At 43.4% G+C, this 16,452-nt stretch overlaps 1 protein-coding gene across 1 annotated transcript in view; it reads left to right on the top strand.

Annotated features, from left to right (window-relative positions):
- Positions 1 to 4,203: 4,203 nt before the first annotated feature.
- LOC138651036 (sulfotransferase 2B1-like) overlaps positions 4,204 to 16,452 on the top strand; it is a 114,839-nt gene continuing 102,590 nt past the window's right edge. The window contains exon 1 of the mRNA XM_069740974.1: positions 4,204 to 4,304. The gene's annotated coding sequence lies outside the window, so the exon portion shown is untranslated. The remainder of the gene's footprint in view (positions 4,305 to 16,452) is intronic.

Here is a 16,452-nt window from a genome sequence, read left to right as displayed (position 1 = left end):
GCCTGCTGGTCTGAATGAGTCTATGTCTTTGGCCATTCAGATCGGTCGACGCTTGCGCGAGCGTAAATCTGTGCACCATTTGGCGGTATTACCTGAGCTTAAACCTGAGCCTATGCAGTGTGATAGGACTTTGACCAGAGTTGAACGGCAAGAACACAGACGTCTGAATGGGCTGTGTTTCTACTGTGGTGATTCCACTCATGCTATCTCTGATTGTCCTAAGCGCACTAAGCGGTTCGCTAGGTCTGCCACCATTGGTACGGTACAGTCAAAATTTCTTCTGTCTGTTACCTTGATCTGCTCTTTGTCATCGTATTCTGTCATGAGAGGTTTGAGGTGAAAATGAGGGGTGTGAGTGCAAAATGAGAGGAGTGAGGGAAAATAGTGGAGTGATTGGAAAATGACAGATGTGAGGTCTAAATGACAAGTGTTAGGGGGGAATGAGAGGAGTGAGGGGGAAAATAAGAGGGGTGAGGGGAAAATGAGAGGTGTAAGGGAGAAAATGAGAAATGTGAGGGGGAAAATGAGAGGCATGATGGGAAAATAAGAGATGTGAGGTGCTATAACTAACCACAGATATTTACTATGCCCAGGCAACACCGGGCTCTTCAGCTAGTCTAATATATAAAGCTGAATGTGTGTGTATGTCCGGGATTGGCATCTGCACCGTCGCAGCTACAGCCACAAAATTTTGCACAGTCACACGTCTGGACCCCGAGAGCGTCATAGGCTATGTTGTGAGGCAAAATTTTAACCCCGCATGTTCCAATTTACCAAACAATTTTGCCCCTATTTACATAAAGGGGAAAAGTGAAAGTAAAAGTGTTGGAGGCAAATTGACAGCTGCCAGATGTGAACAAAGAGTATTTACCGTACAGTTGCTAAGGTGGGGCCCCGAAATAGGATACTCACCACACACGGGGACATGAACACACACACAAAATGCGCCACACATTACCACGTGCTTGAACACATATACCACTCTCAGCACACATTTCCCCACACATACACCAACCTCGCCACATAAAAGTCAAAACACAAAAGTCACCATTCAAAACTCGCCAGTCGCCACGCGCAAAATTCGCCACATGCAAAACTAGGCTCACGCAAAACTAGCCACACATGCAAAACTCATCTCATGGAAAACTCGCCAAAACTTGCACACGTGGAAAAATTGCCACATGCAGAAAAGTTGCAACACATGCCAAAATTGCCTCACACAAAACTTGCACATACTCAAAATGCACCACACATAAAACTCGCCACGTGCAAAACTCGCCATGCGCAAAACTTGCTGCACTCAACTTGCTACACTAACCTGTCACATGCAACTCGACACACAAAAAGTTGCTACACGCATGTCGCCACACAACTCATCTCACAAGTCACTACATGCATGTCGCTACACGCAACTCAACACACACAACTTGACACATGAAACTCACCCTAAAACACACACAAGTCTGGTATTATCCTTCAAAAATAAAAATCTGATTAATAAGCAGATAATCTACAAGAGCAACAAATGTATCATATAGGAAATACGGCAGCTGTCAGTCACATGACCTGTCTATTATGTGTATGTGTGAGCTAATATATACTGCCAGCGGGAGGGCTTCCTGTTGGCTGAAGATTTATCAGGCTGCCAATTTAGCTTACAAATACTGATGTAAAAATACTAACCAAATAACGTGTGAACGAGGTCTAATACCGGAGGAGATGACATACAGGTACATACAGTACTATATACAGGGAAGATGACACACAGGTATATACTATATACAGGAGCAGATGACACACAGGTATATACTATATACAGAGGAGATAACACACAGGTATATACTATATACAGGGGAGATGACACACAGGTATATACTATATACAGGAGGAGATGACACAAAGGTATATACTATATACAGGAGGAGATGACATACATGTATATACTATATACAGGAGGAAATGACATACAGGTATATACTATATAAAAGAGGAGATGACACATAGGTATATTATTATTACTAGATGGTTGCCCGATTCTAACGCATCGGGTATTCTAGAATGTATGTCCACGTAGTATATTGCCCAGCGACGTAGTATATTGCCCAGTCACGTAGTATATTGCCCAGTCACGTAGTAGATTGCTCAGCCCCATAGTATATTGCCCAGTCACGTAGTATATTGCCCAGCCATGTAGTATATTGCCCAGTCACGTAGTATATTGCCCAATCACGTAGTATATTGCCCAGCCACGTAGTATATTGCCCAGCCACGTAGTAGATTGCTCAGTCACGTAGTATATTGCCCAGTGATGTAGTATATTGCCCAGTGACGTAGTATACAGCACAGAGCCACATAGTATATTGCACAGCCCATGTAGTATATTGCCCAGCTATGTAGTATATTGCCCAGTCACGTATGACAGGTTAAAAAAATAAACATATACTCACCTTCCGCAGGCACGTTGTAGCACTGTCGCCTGTGTGGGGTGCAGGCGGCATCTTCCGGTCCCAGGGTGTGCTGACATCGTAGTCACGTGACCGTGTCGCGGTCACATGACCGTGACATCACGGCAGGTCCTTGTCATGCAGGACCTGTCATGACGTCGCGGTCACATGACCGTGACTTCATGGCAGGTCCTTTCCGCGCAGGTGCACAGGACTTGTGATGACCTCGCAGTCACATGACCGTGATGTCATGGCAGGTCCTTCTGCCAGACCATCCGTGCGACCGGAACGTGCCGGTTGCATCGCGAGGAGCGGGAAAGGTGGCGTAGGTGAGTATATAATCATTTTTTATTTTTTAAATTATTTTTAACATTCAATGTTTTTACTATTGGCGCTGCATAGGCTGCATCAATAGTAAAAAACTTGGTCACACAGGGTTAATAGCAGCGGTAACGGACTGCATTACACCGCGGCATAACGCGGTCCGTTACCGCTGCCATTAACCCTCTGTGAGGGCAGAGTGGAGGGGTGTATGCGGGCTATATACAGAAGAGATGAGATACAGGTATATACAATATACAGGAGGAGATGACATACAGCAGGTATATGCTATTTACAGGGGAGATGACATACAGGTATATACTATATACAGGTGATGACATGCAAGTGTATATTATATATAAGGGAGATGACAAACATGTATATACTGAGGGGAAAAGGAGAGGTGTGAGGTGAAAATGAAAGGTGTGAGGTGGAAATGATAGGTGTGAGGTGAAAATGAAAAGGTGTGAGTGCAAAATGAGAGGAGCCAGGGAAAATAGTGGAGTGATCGGAAAATGACAGATGTGAGTTCGAAAGGACAAGTGTTAGTTGGGAATGAGAGGAGTGAGGGTGAAAATTAAAGATGTGAGGTGGAAAATGAGATGCGTGATTGGAAAATAAGAGAAGTGAAGTGCTATAACTAACCACAGATATTTCCTATGCCCAGGCAACGCCGGGCTCTTCAGCTAGTATATATATATATATATATATATATATATATATATATATATATATAAAATCTGTACACTGACACTATATACAGAGCTTGTTGCAACTTTTTGCGTTCTGTGCGGTCGGCGGGCGCGTCAAAATACCGTATCCGCATACATCCTCATGTCTTGCGTACCCAATGTTAAAGATAGTTATGCAGGACGCCTGCAGAAGTATGCAGAGAAAGGCGGGGCTTAATGTTGGACATACGCAGCCTTCCGCAATGCTCCAGAATGCAAATGTGAACTTAGCCTTAAATCATTCTTTATCTACATGTACCTGTACATTCATGCAACAAGCAAGTTATCAACAGCCCCTCTGGCCTCCCTGTTTTCTGGCTTTGGAGTGCACCACATTACATCACACTACCAGGAAGCAGAGATTAATTAAGTTCACCCTGGCATCACAAATTTTTTTTTCATTGCCATAGCGATGTGGTAACATCCGCACACCACATGGTGCGTGACCTATGGCATAGTAGTGCATGCATTACACAAACTACTTGTTAATGTTGTCCTTGGTGGGATTTGCAACCAGGAACCCATTGATGCAAATAACATCTGAAAACTCCACTCAACTCTGATATCTCACACTGACTCCCTGGTCCAGTACAACAATGCATTTCATGTTACATAGTATGTGGGGGAGGTGGTTGTACTCCTCAGACCAGCCCCTTACACTGATTTCACCAGGGTAGTTTTATAATTAACTGATTTTCATTTCACAGTGATCCATAGTTCACAAGTAGTAAGCTTCTGCCCGTGAAGGAGGAAGCTCTTCGTAAGCCACCAGTTTTTCCGACATCAGGTAGAGCATCTGCACTTGAAGGTAACTTGCTCTTTTGCTTGTTTTTGATTAAATCAGAATTTGATAATTATAATTCAACAACTGAACAGTGTTTTGTGTCTATAGAGAAATAATGGTTACACATTGTGTTTAGCTATATTAATGTGTCTGTAATTATTTGTTACAATTGGTGGTAGGGTCGTAGTAGTAGTAGTTTGCGCTGCTGTGCTAGATTCATGAAATCCGGAGGACGTGATGAGGGATTAGGTCAAGCAGTTTAATTCTCAATGTGTTTCAAAGTTGAATCAACTTCTTCATCATCCACAATGCATTTATTTGCTAGAATGTCTTTAAATAACATAAATTATATAAAAATACTAACAGAGTACCTGCAGTACAGCAGCACGTTCCCATGTCAGATCACATTGTCTCATTCTTCACATAATTGCTTCTTTACTGTTGGGATGAATAATGTAAGTTGTGTTGAGTGCTGTAGTTTATAGGAAAATGAAAAACAAATATCACGGGGTAACTGGCTGTATTTTTCCTTCTTTCCATTTCTTCTGTATCCCACAGTAATATATAAAGGTATATTACTACTGTGAGCGCTCACTGAGCTGCCGGCTTAGTCTTACTTCCCTCCCTGTCTCCATAGATTGACAGACGATTTTTCATTCATTGCAAAGGCAAGATATAGCCGTAGTCTATAACCGAACAGAACAAACCAGAAAGTGAGAGCTGGAAGCTACAATACTGAAATGACATTGATCATCACATATAGACGTCTATGGCACAAGTCAGGAGTGGGCATATTCCATCCACCAGGAAAACAAACCCTACTACATGTAATTCTACAAAATAAAAGTCTAATACTTGAATGTTAAAAGAAAAATCTAGAAGTGATTGACGGGTCTCTGCTTCATGTATAAAAAAACAATTAACTCCTTTTTTCAATGCGCTGATTATACATTCTGGGATTGGCTTACACATTGGGTATTTGCCAAAAGCATGTAACAGTAGCCCGTGGGATACATGGATATGGCTTAGCTAATATTTCACTAATTATAGCCTCTGTATAAAGGCAGATAATCGTTAGGATTTTTCTTTAGTATTGTAACTCAGATTTTATTTAGCCATCACCAATAATGCAAACAAAATCATTGAAGTCCATTTCTAGACATCAATAAAGCTCAAGTTTCAAATGGTGTAATATCCAAGATCGGCTCCTACAAAATATTTAAGGAAAATTTTGGAAAGAAACATTTTTTTTTGTTAGGGAGTTATAAGGGTTAAAATTTGACCAGCAATTTCTCATTTTTACACCCTTTTTTTTTAGGGACCACATCACATTTGAAGTCATTTTGAGGGATCTATATGATAGAAAATAACCAAGTGGGACACCATTCTAAAAATTGCACCCCTCAAGGTGCTCAAAACCACATTCAAAAAGTTTATTAACCCTTCCGGTGCTTCACCGAAATTTTTGGAATGTTTAAAAAAAAAATGAACATTTAATTTTTTTTCACAAAAAATTTACTTCAGCTGCAATTTGTTTTATTTTCCCAAGGATAACAGGAGAAAATGGACCTAAACAGTTGTTGTACAATTTTTCCTGAGTACCCCGATACCCCAAATGTGGGGGTAAACCACTGATTGGGCGCATGGCAGAGCTCGGAAGGGAAGGAGCGCCATTTGACTTTTCAATGCAAAATTGGCTGGAATTGAGATGGGACGCCATGTTGCGTTTGGAGAGCCACTAATGTGCCTAAACATTAAAACCCCCCACAAGTGACACCATTTTGGAAAGTAGACCCCCTAAAGAACTTACTTAGATGTGTGGTGAGCACTTTGACCCACCAAGTGTTTCAAAGAAGTTTATAATGTAGAGCCGTAAAAATAAAAAATAATATTTTTTCACAAAAATGAATTTTTCGCCCCCAATTTTTTATTTTCCCATGGTTACCAGAAGAAATTGCACCCCAAAAGTTGTTGTGCAATTTGTCCTGAGTAAGTTGATACCCCATATGTGGGGTAAACGACTGTTTGGGTGCATGGCAGAGCTCGGAAGGGAAAGAACGATGTTTGACCTTTCAATGCAAAATTGGCTGGAATTAAGATGGGATGCCATGTTGCATTTGGAGAGCCCCTGATGTGCCTAAACATTGAAACCCCCACAATTGACACCATATTGGAAACTAGACCCCCCAAGGAACTTATCTAGATGTGTTGTGAGAACTTTGAACCCTCAAGTATTTCACTACAGTTTATAACGCAGAGCCGTGGAAATAAAAAAACATTTTCTTCCTACAAAAAAGTTTTTTCAGCCCCCCAAATTTTTATTTTCCCAAGGGTAACAAGAGGAATTGGACCTCACAAGTTGTTGTCCAATTTGTCCTGAGTACGCTGATACCCCGTATGTTGGGGGAAACCACCGTTTGAGCGCATGGCAGAGCTCGGAAGGGAAGGAGCGCCATTTGGAATGCAGCCTTAGATGGATTGGTCTGCAGGCGTCACAATGCATTTGCAGAGCTCCTGATGTGCCTAAACAGTAGAAACCTATCACAAGTGACCCCATATTGGAAATTAGACCCCCCAACGGAACTTATCTAGATGTGTTGTGAGAACTTTGAACCCCCAAATATTTCACTACAGGTTTTAACGCAGAGCCGTGAAAATAAAAAATCATTTTTTTCCTACAAAAATGTTTTTTTAGCCCCCCAAATTTTTATTTTCCCAAGGGTAACAAGAGAAATTGGACCCCTGAAGCTGTTGTCCGATTTGTCCTGAGTACGCTGATACCCCATATGTTGTGGTAAACCCCTGTTTGGGTGCACGGGAGAGCTGGAAGGGAAGAAGCACTGTTTTACTTTTTCAACGCAGAATTGGCTGGAATTAAGATCACACGCCATGTCGAGTTTGGAGAGCCCTGATGTGCCTAAACAGTGAAAAACCCCAATTCTAACTGAAACCATAACCCAAACACACCCCTAACCCTAATTCCAACCACACCCCTTACCCCAACTCCAACACACCCCTAACCCTAATCCCAACCATAACCTTAGCCACATCCCTAACCCTGACACACCCCTAACCCTAATTCCAACCGTAAATGTAATCCAAACCCTAACCCTAGCCCCAACCCTAACTCTAGCCCTAGCCCTAAACCTAACCCTAGCCCTAACCCTAACCCTATCCCTTACCCTAGCCCTAGCCCTAACCCTAACCCTATCCCTAGCCCTTACCCTAACCCTAGCCCTAACCCTAGCCCTAACCCTAGCCCTAACCCTAATGGGAAAATGGAAATAAATACATTTTTTTATTTTTTCCTAACTAAGTGGGTGATGAAGGGGGGTTTGATTTACTTTTATAATGGGTTTTTTAGCGGATTTTTATGACTGGCAGCATAGCATAAAATATTTTTTTGCATTAACACATTTTGAGAGCTATAATGTTTCCATATTTTGGTCCACAGAGTCATGTGAGGTCTTGTTTTTTGTGCGACGAGTCGAAGTTTTTATTGGTTACATTTTTGGGCACGTGACTTTTTTGATCGCTTTTTATTCCGATTTTTGTGAGGCAGAATGACCAAAAACCAGCTATTCATGAATATCTTTTTTGGGGGGGGGGGGGGGGGGGCCGTTTATACTGTTCCGCGTTTGGTAAAATGGATAAAGCAGTTTTATTGTTCGGGTCAGTACAATTACAGCGATGCCTCATTTATATCATTTTTTTATGTTTTGGCGCTTTTATACGATAAAAACTATTTTAGAGAAAAAATAATTATTTTTGCATTACTTTATTCTGAGGACTATAACTTTTTATTTTTTTGCTCATGACACTGTATGGAGGCTCGTTTTTTGCGGGACAAGATGATGTTTTCAACGGTACTATGGTTATTTATATCCGTCTTTTTGATTGCGTACTATTCCACTTTTTGTTAGGCAGTATGATAATAAAGCGTTGTTTTTTTGCCTCCTTTTTTTTACGGTCATCACTGAAGGAGTTAACTAGTGGAAAAGTTTTATAGGTCGGGTCGTTATGGACGCGGTGATACTAAATATGTGTACTTTTATTGTTTTTTTTTTCATTTAGATAAAGAAATGTATTTATGGGAATAATATATATTTTTTTCTTTATTTATATATTTTTTTTTTACAGAACTAAATATATTTGTTTTAACTTTATAACATTGCTCCAGTGGGGGGCATCATGTTATAAGGTCAGATCGCTGATCTGACACTTTGCAGAGCATTCTGAGCAGGCGCTCGGTAAGTCACCTCCGTGCAGGACCCGGATGCAGCCCTGCAGCCATTTTGGATCCGGGGCCTGCAGTGAGAAGAACGTAGGAGACCCACGGAGCAACGCGACCACATCACGTTGCTCTGAGGGTCTCAGGGAAGCACACAGGGAGACCCCTCCCTGCGCGATGCTTCCCTACACCGCCGGAACGCTGTGATCATGTTTGATCGCAGAGTGGCAGGGGTTAATGTACCATGGGCAGCCCGTGATCGCTCCTTGCACATAGTGACGGATGTCAGCTGCGATAGTCAGCTGACACCCGGCCGCAATCGGCCGCGCTCCCCCCGTGAGCGCGGCCGATCGCTTTGATGTACTATTCCGTCCCTGGGAATTAACCCCTTAGCGACCGCCGATACGCCTTTTAACGGCGGCCGCTAAGGGTACTTAAACCACAGCGCCGTTAATTAACGGCGCTGTGGAAAAAGTCCATAGCGCCCCCCAGAGGCCGATTTTCTCCGGGGTCTCGGCTGCCGAGGGTAGCCGAGACCCCAGAGAACATGATTCGGGGGTTTTTTAACCCACCCCGCATTTGCGATCGCCGGTAATTAACCATTTACCGGCGATCGCAAAAAAAAAAAAAAGCGATCTCTTTTTAATTTCTCTGTCCTCCGATGTGATCTCACATCGGAGGACAGAGAAAAGGGGTCCCAGGTGGCCCCCCAATACTCACCTAGCTCCCCCGATGCTCCTCGTGTCTCCCGGTGGGCGCCGCCATCTTCAAAATGGCGGGCGCATGCGCAGTGCGCCCGCCGACCGGCACCGGGAGAATCTTTGGGGTCTCGGCTGCCGGGGGTAGCCGAGACCCCAAAGAGCATGATCGGGGTCGGTATTACCGACCCCTGTTTTGCGATCGCCGGGAACTAACTGTTTACCGGAGACCGCAAAAAAAAAAAAAAAAAAAAGTAAAGTGTAATTCTCTGTCCTCTGATGTGATCGCACATCAGAGGACAGAGAAATAGGGGGATTCGGGGACCATAGCATACTCACCTAGGTCCCTGGATCCTCTTGCTGCTCCTCCTGGCCGCCGGCAGCAGAACATGGCGGACGCATGCCCAGTGCGCCCGCCATCTGTCTCCATCTGCCGGCCGGCAGGAGAACAGCAGTTGGGGCTAAAATTAGGGTTAGGGGTAGGGGTAGGGTTAGGGGTAGGGTTAGGGGTAGGGTTAGGGTTAGGGGTAGGGCTAGGGTTAGGGCTAGGGTTGGGGCTAAATTTAGGGTTAGGGTTGGGGCTAAATTTAGGGTTAGGGTTGGGGCTAAACTTAGGGTTAGGCTTCTTTCACACTTACGTCGGTACGGGGCCGTCGCAATGCGTCGGCCCGACATACCGACGCACGTTGTGAAAATTGTGCACAACGTGGGCAGCAGCTGTAGTTTTTCAACACATCCGCTGCCCAATCTATGTCCTGGGGAGGAGGGGGCGGAGTTACGGCCACGCATGCGCGGTCAGAAATGGCGGATGCGACGTACAAAAAAACGTTTCATTGAACTTTTTTTGTGCCGACGCTCCGCCAAAACACAACTGATCCAGTGCACGACGGACGCGACGTGTGGCCATCCGTCACGATCCGTCGGCAATACAAGTCTATGGGCAAAAAACGCATCCTGCGGGCACATTTGCAGGATCCGTTTCTTGTCCAAAACGACGGATTGCGACAGAATGCCAAACGACGCAAGTGTGAAAGTAGCCCTAGGGCTAGGGTTAGGGTTGGGGCTAAAGTTAGGGCTAGGGTTGGGGCTAAAGTTAGGGTTAGAGCTGGGATTAGGGTTAGGGTTTGGATTAGGGTTGGTATTAGGGTTAGGGTTGGCATTAGGGTTACGCTTGGGATTAGGGTTAGTTTTGGGATTAGGGTTAAGGTTAGGGTTGTGATTAGGGGTGTATTGGGATTAGGGTTAGGTTTGAGGTTAGGGTTGAGATTAGGATTAGGGGTGTGTTGGATTTAGGGTTTTGATTAGGGTTATGGTTAGGGTTGACATTAGGGTTGTTTTGGGGTAAGGGTTGTGATTATGGTTAGGGTTAGTGATTAGGATTATGGATGAGGTTGGGATTAGGGTTAGGGGTGTGTTGGGGTTAGGGTTGGAGCTAGAATTGGGGGGTTTCCACTGTTTAGGTACATCAGGGGGTCTCCAAACACGACAGCCAATTTTGCGCTCAAAAAGTCAAATGGTGCTCCCTCCCTTCTGAGCTCTGCCGTGCGCCCAAACAGTGGGTTACCCCCACATATGGGGCATCAGCGTACTCGGGATAAATTGGACAATAACTTCTGGGGTCCAATTTCTCTTGTTACCCTTGTGAAAATAAAAACTTGGGGGCTACAATATCTTTTTTGTGAAAAAAAAAATATTTTTTATTTTCACGACTCTGCATTCTAAACTTCTGTGAAGCACTTGGGCATTCAAAGTTCTCACCACACATCTAGATAAGTTCCTTGGGGGGTCTAGTTTCCAAAATGGGGTCACTTGTGGGGGGTTACTACAGTTTAGGTACATCAGGGGCTCTGCAATCGCAACATAATGCCCACAGACCATTCTATCAAAGTCTGCATTCCAAAAAGGCGCTCCTTCCCTTCCGAGCTCTGCCGTGCGCCCAAACAGTGGTTTACCCCCACATATGACGCATCAGCGTACTCGGGATAAATTGGACAACAACTATTGCAGTCCAATTTCTCCTGTTACCCTTGTGAAAATAAAAACTTGGGGGATACAATATCTTTTTTGTAGAAAACAAAATATTTTTTATTTTCACGACTCTGCATTCTAAACTTCTGTGAAGCACTTGGGCATTCAAGGTTCTCACCACACATCTAGATAAGTTCCATGGGGGGTCTAGTTTCCAAAATGGGGTCACTTGTGGGGGATTTCTACTGTTTAGGCACATCAGGGGCTCTCCAATCGCGACATGGCGTCCGATCTCAATTCCAGCCAATTCTACATTGAAAAAGTAAAACCGCACTCTTTCTCTTCCAAGCTCTGCGGTGCGCCCAAACAGTGGTTTACCCCCACATATTGGGTATCGACGTACTCAGGAGAAATTGCACAACAACTTTTGTGGTCTAATTTCTCCTGTTACCCTTGTGAAAATAAGAATTTGTGGGCGAAAAGATCATTTTTGTGTAAACAAAAGCGATTTTTTATTTTCACGGCTCTACGTTATAAACTTCTGTGAAGCACTTGGGGGTTCAAAGTGCTCACCACACATCTAGATAAGTTCCTTAAGGGGTCTAGTTTCCAAAATGGTGTCACGTGTGGGGAGTTTCCACTGTTTAGGCACATCAGGGGCTCTCTAAATGTGACATGGTGTCCGATCTCAATTCCAGCCAATTCTGCATTGAAAAAGTCAAACGGCGCTCCTTCACTTCTAAGTTCTGCGGTGCGCCCTAACAGTGGTTTACCCCCACATATGGGGTATTGGCGTATTCAGGAGAAATTGCATAACAAAATTTATGGTTACATTTCTGTTTTTACACTTGTGAAAATAAAAAAAATGGTTCTGAATTAAGATGTTTGCAAAAAAAAGTTAAATGTTCATTTTTTCCTTCCACATTGTTTCAGTTCCTGTGAAGCACGTAAAGGGTTAATAAACTTCTTGAATGTGGTTTTGAGAACCTTGAGGGGTGTAGTTTTTAGAATGGTGTCACACTTCATTATTTTCTATCATATAGACCCCTCAAAATGACTTCAAATGTGATGTGGTCCCTAAAAAAAAAATGGTGTTGTAAAAATGAGAAATTGCTGGTCAACTTTTAACCCTTATAACTCCCTAACAAAAAAAAATTTTGTTTCCAAAATTGTGCTGATGTAAAGTAGACATGTGGGAAATGTTATTTATTAACTATTTTTCATGACATATCTCTCTGATTTAAGGGCATAAAAATACAAATTTTGAAAATTGCAAAATTTTAAAAATTTTCGCCATATTTCCGTTTTTTTCATAAATAATCGCAAGTAATATCGAAGAAATGTTACCACTAACATGAAGTACAATATGTCACGAAAAAACATTCTCAGAATCAGCGGGATCTGTTGAAGCGTTCCAGAGTTATAACCTCATAAAGTGACAGTGGTCAGAATTGCAAAAATTGGCCTGGTCATTAAGTACCAAATTGGCTCTGTCACTAAGGGGTTAAGTCCCTGGTCACCTTGACGGGATAGTACGTCAAATGGGATAAAGGAGTTAAAAAATAACATATTAAAATCTAGCGGTTGTGTGACTGGTGCAATCAGGGTAGACATAATCTTATGTGACAATTTAGCAGGGGCAATAATTTTCATTACTCCGCTGTTGGAGTGTGTCAGCAAAGCAATCAATAGGGAGTACAAGTTTCACCATTGCACAATGTGGCAAGTTTTCACAAAGTACAAAACATTACCCATGTGGGGTATACATACATGACCAAAATAGGTTTGGATAGTAAAAGATGGATGTTAAGACAGCTTCCAAAAAAAACATTTGGGCTGCTTTCACATTGCGTTGCTGTTATCTGTAAGGCTTGCAAAGTCGAAGGAAATCAAGCCCTTGTTCAATTTTAGAGTCAGCCTGTCTTCATTTTCCCTTGACAAGCATGTGCACCTATCCGTTATGATTGCAGCAGCAGCCGAATTAGAATTAATGTTGTTGGAGTATAATTATGACATGGTGGAGAAATCTGAAACATGGCTGTATGAGAGTCATGACTGGGCTGTTAACTTGCTATAGTCTGTTCAGAAATGACCGAACGGATAAGCGAGAGGTAGGTGTGTGTCTATATGTAAAATCATCCTTGAAACCCATCCTGCGTGATAATATAGGTGAATCTAATGAAAATGTAGAGTCCCTGTGGGTGGAGATAAGGGGAGGGGGAAAAAATAATAAATTACTGATAGGGGTTTGTTATACATCTCCAAAAATAATGGAAGCAATGGAGAATATCCTCATAAAGCAAATAAATAAAGCTGCGACTCAAGGAGAAGTCATTATTATGGGGGACTTCAAATACCCTGAAATTGATTGGGAACAAAAACCTGCAGTTCCAGAAAAGGTAATCAGTTTTTTGACAACTAAAGGTACCGTCACACATAACGATATCGTCAACGATATCGTTGCTTTTTGTGACGTAGCAACGATATAATTAACGAAATCGTTATGCGTGACAGCGACCAACGATCAGGCCCCTGCTGGGAGATCGTTGGTCGCTGGGGAATGATCAGGACTTTATTTCATCGCTGGATCACCCGCTGACATCGCTGAATCGGCGTGCGTGACGCCAATTCAGCGATGTGAGGAGAAAACACTGTGTGCACAGCTCACAGACTGGTGCTAAGACTTAGGTTCCCAAACCGTCAATATGTGTAATGTAAAAGTCTAGCACTCAACTTCAGTAACCATAGAAGCTATTGTAACCGTAGAAACGATTTATTAGTAGCACAAGAAACGTTTCAGTCCCTTGGGACTTTCATCAGTCGCGTGCCTATGAAGGCCAAAAAGGCAGATTCAGTATAACTGAATGAGATTCGGATAAAAATAGCGGTGGACGCCGTGTCTCGAGGTGGTCTCTCTCTCCCCTCTCCAGCATTCTTAAGTCACGGGTGCTTCACCCGATAGGTGGTCATTTTCCACCGTATCCCATGTGCTTTCAAGCATACTCCTTTCATATAAGGGTGTTACACATATGCGCTATTTTTATCCGAATCTCATTCAGTTATACTGAATCTGCCTTTTTGGCCTTCATAGGCACGCGACTGATGAAAGTCCCAAGGGACTGAAACGTTTCTTGTGCTACTAATAAATCGTTTCTACGGTTACAATAGCTTCTATGGTTACTGAAGTTGAGTGCTAGACTTTTACATTACACGCCAATTCAGCGATGTCTTCACTGGTAACCAGGGTAAACATCGGGTTACTAAGCGCGGCCCTGCGCTTAGTAATCCGATGTTTACCCTGGTTACCCGGGGACAACGGCATCGTTGGTCGCTGGAGAGATATCTGTGTGACAGCTCCTCAGCGACCACACAACGACTTTACCAACGATCACGGCCAGGTCGTATCGCTGGTCGTGATCGTTGGTAAATCGTTAAGTGTAACGGTACCCTAAGAGAGACAATTACCTTTCACAACTGGTTTAGGACCCAACAAGAGGGGGGCACTTCTAGACCTAATATTAACTGTTGTGAATTCTGTGGCAGAGCTCCCTCCTGTGGTCACAAGTGGTACTTCGGCTGGTTCTCTCTGTGAGCTTCCGTTGGTGGAGGAAAGTGGTACTGTGGCTTCTGAGTTTCCTTCCTCAGGTGATGTGGTGAAGTCGTTAGGTGCTTCTCTATTTAACTCCACCTAGTGCTTTGATCCTGGCTTCCAGTCAATGTTCTAGTATTGGACCTGTTTCCTCCTGGATCATTCCTGTGGCCTGCTGCTCTGCATAGCTAAGTTCCTCTTTGCTATTTGTTTGCTGTTTTTTTCTGTCCAGCTTGTCAATTTGTTTTTTACTGCTTGCTGGAAGCTCTGGGACGCAGAGGGTGTACCTCCGTGCCGTTAGTTCGGTACGGAGGGTCTTTTTGCCCCCTTTGCGTGGTTTTTGTAGGGTTTTGTGTTGACCGCAAAGTTACCTTTCCTATCCTCGCTCTGTTCAGAAAGTTGGGCCTCACTTTGCTAAATCTATTTCATCTCTACGTTTGTCTTTTCATCTTAACTCACAGTCATTATATGTGGGGGCTGCCTTTTCCTTTGGGGTATTTCTCTGAGGCAAGGTAGGCTTATTTTCTATCTTCAGGCTAGCTAGTTTCTCAGGCCGTGCCGAGTTGCATAGGCAGCGTTAGGCGCAATCCACGGCTGCCTTTAGTGTGGTTGGAGAGGATTAGGGATTGCGGTCAACAGAGTTCCCACATCTCAGAGCTCGTTCTTGTTTTTTGGGTTATTGCCAGGTCACTGTATGTGCGCTGACCTCTATGTCCATTGTGGTACTGAATTACCTTTCATAACAGTACTGGAAGCCCAAAGTACTAATGATTCTCAATAGAGGGAAAAAAGAAGTTCTGAGACCATTTTTTTTTCTTTGCACTGTGTTTTGCCTTTTTTTTCCCCTAGACATTTGGGTGGTTCAGGACACAGGTGTAGCAATGGACATTAAAGGTCTGTCTTCATGTGTGGATCAGCTCACGGCAAGAGTACAAAGTATTCAAGACTTTGTGGTTCAGAATTCTATGTTGGAACCGAGAATCCCTATTCCTGATTTGTTTTTTGGAGATAGAACTAAATTTCTGAGTTTCAAAAATAATTGTAAACTATTTCTGGCTTTGAAACCTCGCTCCTCTGGTGACCCAGTTCAACAAGTTAGGATCGTTATTTCTTTTTTGCGTGGCGATCCTCAGGACTGGGCATTTTCCCTTGCGCCAGGGGATCCTGCATTAAGTAATATTGATGCATTTTTTCTGGCGCTCGGATTGCTGTACGATGAGCCTAATTCTGTGGATCAGGCAGAGAAGAATTTGCTGGCTCTGTGTCAGGGTCAGGATGAAATAGAGGTATATTGTCAGAAATTTAGAAAGTGGTCCGTACTCACTCAATGGAATGAATCTGCACTCGCAGCGATTTTCAGAAAAGGTCTCTCTGAAGCCCTTAAGGATGTCATGGTGGGATTTCCTATGCCTGCTGGTCTGAATGAGTCTATGTCTTTGGCCATTCAGATCGGTCGACGCTTGCGCGAGCGTAAATCTGTGCACCATTTGGCGGTATTACCTGAGCTTAAACCTGAGCCTATGCAGTGCGATAGGACTTTGACCAGAGTTGAACGGCAAGAACACAGACGTCTGAATGGGCTGTGTTTCTACTGTGGTGATTCCACTCATGCTATCTCTGATTGTCCTAAGCGCACTAAGCGGTTCGCTAGGTCTGCCACCATTGGTACGGTACAGTCAAAATTTC

Source organism: Ranitomeya imitator, chromosome 10 (genome assembly GCF_032444005.1).
Source record: "Ranitomeya imitator isolate aRanImi1 chromosome 10, aRanImi1.pri, whole genome shotgun sequence".
Classification (NCBI taxonomy): Eukaryota; Metazoa; Chordata; class Amphibia; order Anura; family Dendrobatidae; genus Ranitomeya; species Ranitomeya imitator.
The sequence above is the reverse complement of the archived record's forward strand: the minus strand, read 5'-3'. Positions and strand labels throughout refer to the sequence as shown.